Source organism: Symphalangus syndactylus, chromosome 14 (assembly GCF_028878055.3).
Source record: "Symphalangus syndactylus isolate Jambi chromosome 14, NHGRI_mSymSyn1-v2.1_pri, whole genome shotgun sequence".
Classification (NCBI taxonomy): Eukaryota; Metazoa; Chordata; class Mammalia; order Primates; family Hylobatidae; genus Symphalangus; species Symphalangus syndactylus.
Window position 1 is genome coordinate 111,064,671 of NC_072436.2, and position 15,671 is coordinate 111,080,341.

A 15,671-nucleotide genomic window follows, 5' to 3' on the forward strand; every position below is an offset into this window, starting at 1 on the left:
ATTCTTTTTTCCCCCCAGATTGAAATCTTTTGTTCCTGGCACTTTCCATATGTCACTCTTTAATATTTAATCAGCCCCCACCTCATCAGAAGACTGCTGGCCTCATTAGATAATTAATGGTTGCCGGGTTTGCATTTGCTTCAGTTAATACATCTTCAGCCAGCAATTAGCGCCGAGTTTATTAGTTGTACTGGCTTCATTTATTGGGGAAGCAATTCTGCTTTTGATTGAAGCTACTGGGATTGGTGTATGTGGACAGCTTGCCCCCTGTTGTGGGATTCTTTTGTTTACATTTTTTGCTACAGTTTTGCAACACTGCACATCCTGGCCCTGCCATGAACATTGGTGGGGAAGATTTCCCTTTTATAATTTAAAAGATAATTGGGTAATTCTGCGCAGGAGAGAGCGGCTGCAAAGTGATTCTCTGAGTTTGGGTGGGGCGAGGAGCAGGAAGGGAAGCAGCCAGCTAATTTGTTCTTTTGGAAATGTCTTTTTTCTTTCTTTCAAAGCCATAGATCCAAAGCTGCAGAATATTCACTGAGGAGGAAAGCATGCTAAGAAATGTGGTCTAATGTGTTAGGCAGCTGCCTCAAGGGAGACCTTGCTGCTTGCAGGTGGGACGTTGCCAATAGACTGGGTCTTCTGCTATCTTTCATCTCTAAACTCAACTCCACACTTCGTCCCTGTCTTCACCACACTTTTTATAGCTACAAGGAATCATGTCATTTTCACTGGCTTTTCAGGCCTGCATTTCTGCTGCCTCCAATGGCAGCCTGTTCGTTCCTGGTGATTAAAATCTTGGCATATCAGCAACATGACTTCCCTAGTCAAATTCAGCTTGGCTCCTGATGCCAGAAATTGGGGGATGATCATTAAGAACACAATAGTGATGTAATATCAGAATAAAGTGAGGATGATATTTTGTAGATGTGTTAGAAAAAAATGGGAAACAAAGAAAATGTAACTTGACCAATCAGAGAGAAAATGGGAAGTAAAAGCAGAAAAAAGAAGCAATGATGTTTCAAATTTTTCTTTGTCTTTTTTCCTTCAGGCAGAAGTTACTAAATCAAGATCAATCTAAATACGTATGCAGTCAATAGAAGGAAGTGATGATGATAGTGAAGACAACAAATTATTGAGCATTGTCCAAATGCCAGACATCCTGCTAGATACATTCATGGTGTTTTCTCTTTTAATCTTGAGGCATCTCCACCCCTGTTCTCTCCCTTTTATGGATAAGAAAAACAGAGGCCCACAGATTTAAACATGTTTCCCCAAGATCTTACAACTTGTAAGCATCTGAGCTTATTCGTGGAATCATGTCATGCATTAGTCAATCTGCATGCATCGTTTTTATGTCATTCTCCTAAGAACATTGTAAAGTTCTATGAGGTTAAGTCACTTGCCCAAGATCACACTACACATAGGAAAGCTATTTGATTCCCAAACCTCTTTCTTCTACTACCAAGACTAATAGGCCAGGCGCGGTGGCTCACGGCTGTAATCCCAGCACTTTGGGAGGCCGAGATGGACGGATCACGAGGTCAGGAGATCAAGACCATCCTGGCTAACATGGTGAAACCCCATCTCTACTAAAAATTAAAAAAAAAACCAAAAAACAAAAAACAGCCAGGCGTGGTGGCAGGCACCTGTAGTCCCAGCTACTCAGGAGGCTGAGGCAGGAGAACGGCGTGAACCTGGGAGGCGGAGCTTGCAGTGAGCCTAGATGGCGCCACTGCACTCCAGCCTGGGCAACAGAGTGGGACTCTGTCTCAAAAAACTAAAAAAATAAAAAATAAAAAAGACTAATAATATTTGGGGGCCCAACTAAGGTTCAGGTGGAAGAAGGAGTCTACAATGATTCCTGCCTGCTCAAAATCATGTACTGAAGTTTGGAATTCTCTATCATGTTATCAAAATCCTTTGGATGAGTAAATACTTATATATACTTCTTCAGGCCTGAATGGTAAGACAGATGTATTGTTTCACTTATTCAATATTTATTTTCAGCGTCAGTTGAGTTCTTGACCCTGGGCACAGTGTGTTCACAGAGGTGAACCAAAGCACCAGTAAAAACATACAAGGTAGACAAGTGCCCTTCCAGAGCAGTCCCTCTCAAACTTTAATTCACAAATAATATGAAAACCTTGTTAAAATACAGATTGTAAGGATGGGAGGAACCTGGAATTCTGAATTTTTAGAAAAGATTCTGAGTAATATCAATGCTGGTTAAACAGTGGTTCTCAACCCAAAATGTGCACCTTGGTGTCACTCGGGGTGTTCGTGTTTCTAAACACCAATTTCTAGGCACCACCTCTATCAATTAAATCAATATTTCCAACTTTTTAATGTTTTTTTCTTGTAAATGTAAGTTGTTTATAGATGCTGGAAATTAGACCTCTTCAGATACATAGTTTGCAAATATTTCCTTCCAGTCTGTAGGTTGTTTATTCTATTCTAGTATCATTGCAGCACTATTCACAATAGCAAGGACATGGAATCAACCTAAATGTCCATCAATGACACATTGGATAAGGAAAATGAGATACGTGTACACTGTGGAATATTATGCAGCCATAAAAAAGAATGAGATTATGTCTTTTGTGGGAACATGGATGGAGCCAGAGATCATTATCCTTAGCAAACTAATGCAAGAACAGAAAACCAAATACCACATGTTCTCACTTACAAGTGGAAGCTAAATGATGAGAACTCATGAACACAAAGAAAGGAATGACAGACACTGGAGTCTACATAGGGGTGGAGGGTGGGAGGAGGGAGAGGAAGGAGAAGAGCAGAAAAAATAACTATGAGATACTAGGCTTAGTACCTGGGTGATGAAATAATCTGTACAACAAACCCCCGTAACATGAGTTTATCTACATAACGAACCTGCATATGTACCTCCAAACCTAAAATAAAGGTAAAAAAAAAAGCAACATCCCCAGGACTGTGCTCAGGATTTAGTGTATTTTGAAAGTAGCCTGCAGTTAATTCTAACACATATTCAGGGACACTGTCTTAAAAAAGAAAAATCTTAGCAGGACAACCTCAGCTGAGTATCACATGAGTGAAAGAAACCAAGAGAAGAAAAAGTGACAGATAAAGAATATTCCCATTTATAAGTCAAGAATGAAGATATTCCTGGATTATAAACCATCCAGTTCTCCCACTTCTCTCTAGTAAGGTACACAATACTATTGTAGAGAAACATGACTTGCCATCTTAGTGCAAGTTTTCTGGGCAAACGTAAATAAGTTGTTAAACTTCTATTGTCTGAAAATTCTTGTCTGTAAAATGCAGCCAGCACATGACCTGCCTGACTGACAGTGAGGCAGTGAGAGTGAAAGAAATTAACAAATGGGTGGGTTCTTTGCAAAGGCTAATGAGAGCCATGGCAAAGCAACGCACAGTTACTAATAACACTTTACCCTTGGGCAGGACATGCTCTGCCAAGCTGGAGAAGACTCCAAGGCAATTGCTGTAATTACAGTTCAATTCTAAACACCTGTAATGTGCAGCTTAGTTCAAAACATGTTCATCAGATTTTATTTTTCTTACAAAGTAGGAGAATTAAAAGAGACCTCAGAGTATATTTGAGTATAGTGTTTTCCAGAATGTGACATTTACTATTGATAAACAGAATGATGGGGGTGATCTATCAATAAAGTTAAAATTAATCATGTTTTAATATACGTCAGACAAACATTGGTTTTTGGTGATTATATAAAATTGTGCTGTGGGATGCATTTATTTAAGTGAATACAGTGAAACAACTTAAAGACCTTTATTATGCACTTTTGTACTGTAACTTAAGTAACAAATATAATTTAAGAAATAAGTTGAGGAAGACGGAATGTAAATTGTTGCTTGTAGCTGGTGGAACATTGTTCCAATCCAGCATCTACAGTGGCCCAAGCATGCCTTCTCTACTTGGCTCCCTCCTCCAAATGTCAGACAGAAATGGACATACTTGCCTTCATGAGATGTGCATTTTTAGCAAGGAGATGTGATGCTTTTATGATTTTAGTACTAGTACAGCAGAGGCTGGAAGGATGCACAGCTGTTTTAAGAGGTGACTTTGGAAGGAGCTGTCCGTGGTGCTGCTTGTGAGTCCCAACTCTGAACAAATTATCCAGCTTCAGGGACAGCTACTTTTCTACAGTGAGCACTGGCTAAACTTGCAGATGCCTTCCAGTGCTAAAATTTGATGGTCCTTCCTTAGGACTGGGATTTATCCTTAGAGTTAGCAAGTCTACTTCAGGAACTTGCCCTAAGGAAAGAACCAATGAAACATGTAAACCCTGGCTACAAGAAAGCACGTTGACATCATTCTTGTAGTAAGTATTTTCTTAGGTTCAGGTAGGAGCAAGTGTGTTATTAAGTTGAACTGTATAAAACAGCCATATTTGTAAATAAAGAATAGATGAATATTAGCAGTCAGACGTGTAACAATAGGAGAGCTGTTACGCAAATTTGGGCATATTCTATGTACTAATACATTCCGCAACCACCTCCAATAACGCTGTATTTAATGTATTTAATAACAGTGATTTTGCTCAAAATGTAGTCTTTTGGATAGAAAAGACAAACAAAAGAAATATGTTGGCAAACAGTATAAAGAAAGTTGTTTGTTTAGAATGTACTCCTGCATAGAGAAGGGGTGTAACACTCTATGTCTTAGTCTTGTGTGCTTTGTCATTTGTAATCACTGGCTGTGATGGCTTCTTCTTTATTGAGTAAGATTTTTAAAGTAAATTTTAAGTAAAGTCTTGTTTTGTTTTGGAGATGACGACTTGCTCTGTCACCCAGGCTGGAGTGCAGTGGCGTGATCTCAGCTCACTGCAACCTCTGTCTCATATGAGTTCAAGTGATTCTCCTGCTTCAGCCTCCCAAGTAGCTAGGACTACAAGTGTGTGCCACCATGCCCAGCTAATTTTTAGAAGAGACTGGGTTTCTCCATGTTGGCCAGGCTGGTCTGAACTCCTGACAACTACATCCAGTTCTTAGTCAATTCTCTTTCGCTTTCTTCCTTAACCATGTCAGGATACTAAGTAGTGCACTTGCTGCTATCGTTTTCTTTCACTCCACGAAGTTTATTATTCATGTTTTTTGTTAAGTAGCCTCAGAATACTTCTCAACAGATTGTTCCAAGCAGCCATTTCCAGTCAATCAGAATTGTCATAAAAGGTATGTGAATTTTCTTACATTGCTGTAGACCCAGTCAGTTAGATATTTACCCCCTGCCACAGCCTTACCTCTATAAAAATGGCTCTCTTTCTCATCCATTAATTTTCCCCTCTGAGCCTTGCCTAGACTTATACAGCTGCCATCTGAATTTCTCTCTTAGCCACTCCTAGTAATTGAGGATCAGCAGTGTTACCAGTGAATCCTGGTTTGTTGGGAATTCACTAGATTTAAAAACTTAGAATCTCATGGCCCAGGAAGGCCATCAGTCTCAGGCAAGCTAGGAGATGTGGTTTTTCTGATATGATTTAGGTAGGGTCATTGCAGACAAGAGGATGATTGACCTGCCAAGCTGCTTGTCACATAACTAAGCTAAGGCCAGGGGGATGATGTCCAGCTTACAGTCTATAGAAAGCCTTTGAGAAAAGAACTTAACTACTACTTAACTAGAGGAACTCAGGCCACCTAGCTCAGAGCAAGTCCTTCAGCCTCCTGTCAGGTTACTTGGGACCTTTTGGTGATTATATAAAATTGTGTTTGGGGATGCATTTATTTAAATGAAAACAGTGAAACAACTTAGAGACCTTGGGACCTCTTAGCATGTCTACTCCAAGGAATCTCAGGCTTGCAAGTGTGATGTGAAACTGAACTCCTATATTCTGGAATGGTTTCTCTTGGCTCTCATTCTTTGCAGTTTGGTTTTAGCCTTAAGCCACTATCAAGCCATTCCTTTCCTCTATGAATTCAAGGCACTTTCTTTTGCAGAGCAGTAAGTTAGCACCAAAGTGAATAACGATTACTTTCTAAGTTAATGATACTTTCCTCTATTCCATATGCAAAAAATGAGAACTCTATGATCCCTTCTTCTGAGAGGCCATTAATAGAAATCTTTTAAAAGACAGTTTCTTCGCACTGGAAATATTAAGCTGTTATTTTAGCAAATGAGCTTATTTTTACTTTCAAATGAAAATATAAATAAGTAATAAGTAAATATTAGCAATTTTGGTTCCATAATGAATAAGGACAGAATTGAGAGCTGAAAGAGTGTGTACCCATTAGAGAGGCTGGGAAATTAACATTTGTTGACAGTTTCCTGCTCTTAGCTTTAATGTAAACTAGAAGCAATTAAGTTATAGGCAACATATTTCCCTTGTAAATATTTTCTGTTTCTCAATATAGTAACCAAGATGTCTTACAACAGTGCCATATTTGCAGGCCCCAAACTAGGGGGAAGCCTCACCTGTCATCTGCCAGTGTAAAAATAGAAAGCCCAAATGCTTGAATAATTCAGTGTTCCTCCTCTTCTATTTCTTATCCACATCATAACTATGCCATTCACCATTCGGCGATGCTTTCTCTTATTTATTTTTTTTACACAATTGATAGCTAGGTAAATCTATATATCCCCACACTGAAGAACATGAATTATCCAGTGCTTGAGTGAAATGAAGACAAAAACAAGCTTGAATATTTAAACTTGCAGCAAGTATCTTCAATGATAGATCCTTTCTGACTCCAACTCATTTTTTTCTTTGATATCTACTACTGCTATAAAGTCCCAGTTTATCATATAACATTACAATTTATGGTGTAACCAGCTTGTGTACTGACTATAAACCCTTCATCAATGCCACTGTAAAGGGTTTATAGTCCATAAATAGAAGAGCAAGACTGTCTTTCCTCCTTGTTTTGCCCACGACACAGCACTTCAGACATGTCAGCCTAGTTATTTGTTTTACATGCTGGGTGAGTTACGGGAACATAAGTGGATGCACTGTTGTGCCTCTCCAAAATCCAGGGACAATTCAGGGTCACAGGGGAGATTAACCATGTAAGCCTGGCTGAAAGATGGAAGAGAACAAGTCTGTTCTTATTTTATCATTAATCTGTAGGTAGGAAAGAAAAGAAAAGAAATCTCCAAATTTCAGAATTAGGAACATGCTCTTAATTTTGAAACCAAGCACCCATGTAGTAATGTCACATCTGGAATTAATAACACATAATTCTACTGTATTCACCATTTTTCAGTCACCTGTTTCATATACTCTTCACTCTGTTTCAACTCTTTTTATGGGAAGAGCACATGATAAAAAGTTGTTTCAAATTTAACTCTGGTTCTGATTGACTGTGTGTTACTGAGACAAGCCTCTGTGTCTGATCAATGCTTTTCTCACCTATAATTAATTAATTCATGCCCATGTAATTTTCATTTTCTCAGTCTTCATTATTCTACGGTACTAATACTGATGTTGATGGTGATAATCAGAGTGATCATGGTAATGATGATTGTGATGATAATGCTGATAACTAATGATTGTGATAACTAATGATAACTAATGGTTATATTGACTTTATAACCAGGCAGTTTTAAGTGCATTTTGCACATTGTCTCATTTAATCACAACCTCATTTTACATATGAGTATGCTGAGACTTAGAATGGCTAAATGTCTTGCTCATAGCCACATAACTTGTGTTTTAAATTGGGATTTGAATGCAGCACTCTGCCTCGTTTGTGCTGTTCTAAACATGTCATTATATCACCTTTCATAAAGGCAGGGTTCAAATTAATGGTAATAATTCAAATTTTGTTTGCCTCTCTCCTATCTGGATAATGAAATTGTCAATCCCTCCAAAATCTTCCTAAAAACAATTTCAGCAGTTCAGAACACAGAATTTCTTCACATTTGTGTCTGTTTAGCCCTGCTACCTGCAAAGCCACTGATCACGGTGCCTCATGCCTAGAGCTGGAGCCCAGGATGAACAATTGATGTTTCCCTGCTAACAGGTAAGAACTGCAGCACTCTTGCGACTGTAAATCCCTAAGGTTACAAAGCAAGGCTGTTCCCCGCAGTCCTTACAACACCAAAGTCACAATACAGGCTTAGCAAAAGTTAAGGAGAATGCCTTTCTACCCTACCCCAGACCTAACTTAGTCTCCTAGACCCCAAATCAATACTGCTTGTGTCTTCCAGTCTCACAGTTCCTTGTATCAATTGTTTTACTGGCTTCTGGCTAGAGTTCCTCCCTTCTGAGACCACAGACACATTCATGGTACCACATCCAGGACAAAGCCAGGCCCTCCTCCGTCGTGCAATCACTGTTCCAACTTTGCCATGATGAGTGGCAATGGGGCTTGAGATTGCCAACTGTGTTACCAGCAGGAATTTAGAGTTTTGGAAGGTCTTTGTGTAACATTCCAGAATATTTCAGAATTAACAGGATTCAGAGAAAAACCCTTCTAGTCAATGGAAAGGCTCAGTGGAAAGCATCCTTGCATCATGAGATGCCAAAGGAGGGAGAAAGGACCAAATTTAATTACCAACACATTTGAATATCTTCATTCTGAACAAGACACAAGGAGGCTCAGGTGAACCCTGAGGGATTTCCAGCCAAAAGCTGGCTAATCTCCAGTTAAACAGGGCCATTATCTCTCACTCCCCGGGAGAAAGTCAAGCAGAACTGATTTGATTAACAGCAGATTAACCTCTCTAACACAGCCATCCTGGGTTTTACACCTGTCACTTTAGTATGACAATTTATATTTATTCAAAAAGCCATGAGACAGTAAATTAAACATTGCCCTAATTAGAAAAGTGTCATATGTTACAGTGGGGAAGCCACCTGATCTAATTTTCCAACAGGCCCTGTGCAAAGAACATGTCATAGTGGCATTAGTGAAAGCCCTATAAACACCAACACTCTCGGGAGGAGAAAAATCTGGGCCACTGATGTTACATTTTCGTTTGTGAGAGGAGAGATTCAGCATTCAATCCAACAAGCATTGATTGCACCCCTGCAAAGCACCTGGCAATGTACTGTAAGTTGGGGCTCAGCTGGAAACCAGAAGGGGCCCGGGCCCTGAGAACCTCAGAATCTAGTAGGAGAGATAGACTAGAACACAAGCAATTTTTATTCAACTTGGGTGAGAAATAAATATTCAGTGTTGGGAGGGCACAAAAGAGGTACACCTGATGAATGCAGTCTTGGGGAAAGTGTGACAAAGATTGTCTTACGAGGTAATTTTGTCTAAAGTGGCACCTGAAGATGATGGCATATTTTTCCAGGCTGTAAGGAGCAGTGAGGAGGAAATAGGATGTGCAAAATCCTGTTTGTGAGATAATACCTGATATATTCAGGCACTTATGGGTTAGTTTAGCAACATGTGAGCATTGAGGGAAGTAGAGTTAGCTCATGAAAAGCAATGATCTACAAAAAGCACACTTAAAAATTAAGATGCAGCTTATAAACAGAAAAGGGTATAAACATAAATGCATGGTTTGGTGCATTTATATATATGGATGCCTCCATAGAAATAACCCCTATATCATTGTATAGAGTAATTCTATATATTTATTCTTGCTCTAGGTTATTCAGTATTTCCCTTACTGCCCCACCAAGGTGACTCTTCTAATTTCTATCACCAAGTATCATATTTGCCTATTTTTGAACTTTATATATGAAATAATGCAACATACATATTTTTATGTTTGACTTCTTTTATGCAATATTTTCTGTGTAATAATATGTTCTTGTTGTGTTTTGTTTTTTGCTTTGTATTGCTGAGTAGCATCCCATTGTTAAATGCTTCACAATTTATCCACCACATGCTAATGTTGATGAATATTATGGGTAAAAATGGGTTCAGGTATTATGAGTAAAGCTACGATTAACTTCCTTGTACACGTCTTTTGGAGGATATTGGTGTTCAATTCTGTTGAGTGTATATTCAGGAGTGGAACTGTTGTATCAGAGGGTATGCTCAGCTTTAGTAAATAGTTCCAAACAATTTTCCAAAGTGGTTATATCACCAGCAGTGTAAGATGATTCCAGTTGTTTCATATTCTTGCCAGTATTTAGTATTCTCAGTCTTTTAAATTTTAGCTATTCTGATGGGTATGTATTAATATCTCCTTATGGTATTTTTTTTTTTGAGACAGGGTCTCAGTTTTTCACCCAGGCTGGAGTGCAGTGTCATGATCTCAGCTCATTGCAGCCTCAACCTCCTGGGCTCAAGTGATCCTCCCACCTCAGCCCCCAAGTAGCTGGGAATACAGGCATGTGTCACCATGCCCAGCTGATTTTTTTTTTTTTTTTGTATTTTTTTTTTTTTTAGAGACAGGGTTTCCGCATGTTGCCAAGGCTGCTGTCAAACTCCTGAGCTCGAGCATTTTGCCCGCCTCAGCCTCCCAAAGTGCTAGGATTACAGGTGTAAGCCATCATGCCCAGCCCCTCATGGTATTATCTTGTGTTTATCTGATGACGAATGGTGTTGAGCATCTTTCCATAATGTTGACTGGCCATTTTGATGTGCTGTTTGGTGACATGTCTATTGAAATAGTTTGACCAGTTTTAATTGGATCTCTGTTTTGTTTGTCATTGTACTTTTTTCTTACAGATTTCTAGGAGTTCTTTATAGATTGTGCATGCAAGTCTTTTGTCAGATAAGCATTTTGCCAAATATCTCCTTCCAGTGTGTGGCTTGTCCTTTTTTTCTCTTCATTTGTCTTTTTATAAACTAAGAAGAATGTTTCCAGTAGAACTACAATGGATAAATCTGGGTTTAGAAAAGCCGCTTTGCTGCAGTGTGGACTGAGGGGTGTTTAGCTCACATTTACCACTTGCTCAGCATGTTCCATGCCCTCATGTAAGCATCATATATTCAATTTGTAATTTAACCCATAAAACAGCCATAGGAGCAGAATAATACTGTTTTCCCCACCGTGCAGTAAGAAAATGGAACCATAGGCCAGGCGCAGTGGCTCACGGCTGTAATCCCAGCACTTTGGGAGGCCAAGGCGGGTGGATCATGAGGTCAGGAGATCGAGACCATCCTGGCTAACACGGTGAAACTACATCTCTACTTAAAAAAAAAAAAAAAAAAATTAGCCAGGTGTGGTGGTGGGCACCTGTAATCGCAGCTACTTGGGAGGCTGAGGCAGGATAATTGCTTGAACCGGGGAGGCGGAGTTTGCAATGAGCTGAGATGGCACCACTGCACTCCAGCCTGGGTGACAGGGAGAGAGTCTGTCTCAAAAAAAAAAAAAAAAAAAAAAATGGAACCATAGAGAAGGTAACTGAGGGGGCTGAAGTCACACAGATAGTCACTATAGAAGCCAAAAGTGGAACCCAGAGCTGACTCTGATGTCCATGCTGTTAGTGATTGCATCTCGTGGCCCCTCAGCAAATGAGAGCTCCATGGGGCTTCTGCTGCAACTCAAGATTCTTCTTTCTTTTATCAATCACTCCTGCTTTCAAGTTGTGCAAATTATTCTACAAAGTATCAGAATCCAGGCATTTTTTCTCCTCAATCAATACATTGTAAATGGCTTAGAAAAATGATATGGGGATGAGTTTCACACTCTAAGAATGAAAAAATATCTTCAGATGCACAAAAACCATTTGCAGCTAATAGACCAGCAAACTTGGTTATTCCATGCAACACTTTGCATTAAAAAGAACAGGGCTGATGTGACCCCATAAAAGAACAAATTGATAAATTGGACTTCATCAAAATTAAGATAGCTTTGCTCTTTGAAAGACACCATTAAGGAATGAAAACACAAGCTACAGAACTAGGAGAAAATATTTGCATATCACATGTCTGATGACAGCTTATATCTAAACTGTGTCAACAGTTTTAAAAACTCAACAATTAGAAAATTAACAATCTAACAGAGAATAGGCAGCTGATGACCCAAACGCGGAATTGCCTAACTCTTGATTTCTTGCTATAAAAGATTGTAAATTGCTAGTATTTAAGCCCTTTTCAGGCAGTTTTTCTTTTTTGTTCAAAAACATCTCAGCTTACGCCTTTCTCTGTGTGGTAAATAACCAGTAAGCAGAAGTTGCCTCATTGTTGACCAAACTGTTATTATACTAAACCCCAATCACCTTGTTGTATTTGGAGAGAGAGAGAGATTGAGAACCTATTATAGACCAGATCTCCCTATAGAGAAGATATTGAGGACATGTGTGTGAGTAAAACAGCCCCTGTTTTCAAAAGCTTACTTTCTAGTGATAGATATGGACAAATACATAATAAAAGCAAAGTGTTAGATACTCCAGTAGAGTCTACTGGTCTACTAGAGTAATGGAGGGTGTAAGTAATGGAGTACTGGAGGGTCTAAAGGAAGTATTTTAACTGTGCCTGGAAGATCCAGGGAAAGTTTATTGGGGCAAGAACCTACTATGTTTTGAAGGCTGAATAGCAGGTCAGCAGAGACACTAGTGTATCAGGTCAAAGGACATGGTGTGGGTAGCATTGCTGATACAAACAGATCCTAAGCTTTTCCAGGAAACTACAGATGCATCTTGGGTTTAGAGGTCCATGTGAGGTTGCGCTCACATACAGAAGTGAGGAGGGGAACACCAGAAGTCCTCCTGGCATGAGGCAATGAGGTAGAAATGTAGACAAAGGCCATGTCAAGAACGGCAGTGATTTTGAATTTAGGGAGCCATCGACAGTTGGAAAGAAATGAAAGTAATATTATGTTTTTCCCTTTAAATGGAAGAAATAAGAAGATTCCTCCCCAACCTCAATAAAATAACCCAACCCCTCTCAACCTCTCATAATAGATTATCTGGGTTCAACAAAATAAAGAGCCTGAAATGAAGCAAAACACCTGGAAAATTTATTTCGTAGGTAATCAAAATGGAAATTCACTAAATACTGGTGAAGAGACTGGTATTCACTTACAGCAAGATTAAGATTAAGCTCCATTGCTAGTAAGATGCCTAAGGTGGTCACAGCTAGGGCTGTGAGCTTCAGGTGGAGTAGTATAGTTGTTTAGGGGTATGGTATTTCTGTGGAAAGTAGCAGCTGAGGATTTGCTTGACCCCATGAGCTACAGAAATGAGGTGTTGCTTGCCCCAGTATTTCTGCAGAAAACAACATAAGGGACTTTTTTCCTCTCCCACTTCCAATGGGCTCCTCTCACTGGAAGAGTAGACATCAGTGACATATCTTCAAAGATCGGTGTTTTCATGCGGTGTGTTCAATAACTCCAGAGTTAAGGGATATTGAAGACCAGAACAGTAGGCTGGACTTTTTTATATTGCAAGTGTGTGTGTGTGTGTGTGTGTGTGTGTGTGTGTGTGTGTGTAATGTGCTGGCTTAATTTTTAAAAATTTATTTTTACTGACATATAATTTACATATAATAAAATCCACTACTTTAAGTGTATAAGTCATCGTCTTTTAGTATAATCACAGAGTTAAGCAAGCATCACCTTTATCTAATTCCAGAACACTTACTGGTTTACTTTTTTTCTATGAGCCTTTAGTATTTTCATGTTGTCCAACTAATTTGGTATTAAGAGGTGGAGGAGAATTACAAGGAAAACGGAGTGGAGGAAAGGTGCGGTGTTAGGTATTCATGAATTCAAGGTACTTTGCACATCTATCTCACTTGATCATGTCTTCCAGCAAGGGTGATAGCTGTTACTGTCCCATTTGACATATGACAAGAATCCAGGTGTCAGAGGTGTTTTGTGACGTACCCAAGGACACTAGCTGATAAAGGCCAGAATACAATCCAGGCTTTGTCTGACTGCAGGGTCAAAGCTTTGTTCACCATGAGGATCTTTCTTATTTTTCCCTTTCAAAAATATCATGACCCCTTAGGACGTAGCACGGATGCTGTAGTCTCGTTTATATCCTGGAATGTGCCAGCCAAAAGTGGCTCTGGAGGTGATCTTGCCCACAGGTCTTCCTTTCCAGCTCCATGATCTTGGAACTCATTAGGAATGGGTGAGTGGGTGGAAGATGTAGAGAAGAGAGGAAGTGGGAATAAAACGGAAGGGCTTTGGGCCCCCGATCCAGTTTCAACCACAACAAAATAATGGCTCTCCAAATATGCCATGTCCTAATCCCATGAATCTGTGAACATTGTGTAACAGGGCAAAAGGAACTCTGCAGAAATGAGTAGGTTGAGTCTTGAGATAGAAGAGTTATCTTGGATTATCCAGGTTAGCCCAATGTAATCACAAGGGTCTTCAAAAGAGGAAGGTGGGTGGCAGGTTGGTCAAATACACAGGTGATGTGATTACAGAAGGAGAGAGAGAGAAACACAAAGAGAAATTGGATGACGGAGGAAGGGGCTATCAGCCAAGGAATGCAGGTGGCCCTTGAAAACTGGAAAATAGATTTTCTCCTAGAACAGGGGTCCCCAGATCCCGTGTCATGGACTGGTACTTGTCCATGGCCTGTTAGAAAGCGAGCCACACAGCAGGAGGTGAGTGGTGGGGGGCGGTGAGTGAAGCTTCGCCTGCATTTACAGCTGCTCCCCATTGCTCACATTACTATTGCCTGAGCTCCGCCTTCTGTCAGATCAGCTGCAGCATTAGTTTCTCATGGGGGGGCAAACTCTATTGTCAACTGCAGGTGGAAAGGATCTAGGGTGCGTGCTCTTTATGAGAATCTAATGCCTGAAGATCTGTGACTGTTTCCCATCACCCCCAGATGGGACCATCTAGTTGCAGGAAAACAAGCTCAGAGGTCCCACCGATTCTGCATTATGGCAAGTTGTATAATTATTTCATTATATATTAAATGTAATAATAATAGAAGCAAAGTGCACAATAAAGGTAATGCACTTGAATCAACCTAAAACCACCCACCACTCCCTGTCCATGGAAAAATTGTCTCCACGAAACCAGTCCCTGGTGCAAAAAAGGTTGAGGACAACTGCCCTGGAGCCTCCAAATGGGGCACAGCTCTGTATTCTATTTTGGACTTCTGACTTCCAGAACTATTCAAGAATAAGCGTGTATTGTTTTAAGCCACTGGGTTTGTGGTAATTTGTTACCATAGCAGTAAGAAGCGAATACAATGGAGCCTATATGTAATATTTCTTTTAAGGAAAAAATGTGCTTCAAAATATGACTTTATGTCCAATATTCTTTTCAGCAGTAATGATAACGATAGACAACTGTGGTGACTAGTGCTGTGTTAAGGCTACTAAGAAACTTCACGTGTTTTGTCTGATTCACTTGACATTTCTGGAATGTCCACCACATGCTGGGGGCACAGCAGTCGCCAGCACAGGATGCTACCTACCCTCTTGACACTTTCTTTCTATGCTTTCTGTTATAACCTTACTGGACTACGTAAGCCCTGAATCAGAGCTGAGGTAAATGTGCATCAGGATGACTTCAGGAGTGGGAGAATAACAAAGAAAATTATTGCAACTGACATTATATTATGCCACCATCTGCCTGCCTGAACTTTTTTTTTTTTGAGAAGGCATCTCACTCTGTAGCCCAGGCTGGAGTGCAGTGGCACGATCTTGGCTCACTGTCATCTCTGCCTCCCAGGTTTAAGTGATTCTCCTGCCTCAGCCTCCTGAATAGCTGGGACTACAGTCATGAGCCACCACAACCAGCGAATTTTGCATTTTTAGTAGACAGGGGTTTCACCATGTTGGCCAGGCTGGTCTTGAACTCCAGACCTCAGGTGATTCACCCGCCTCAGCCTCCCAAAGTG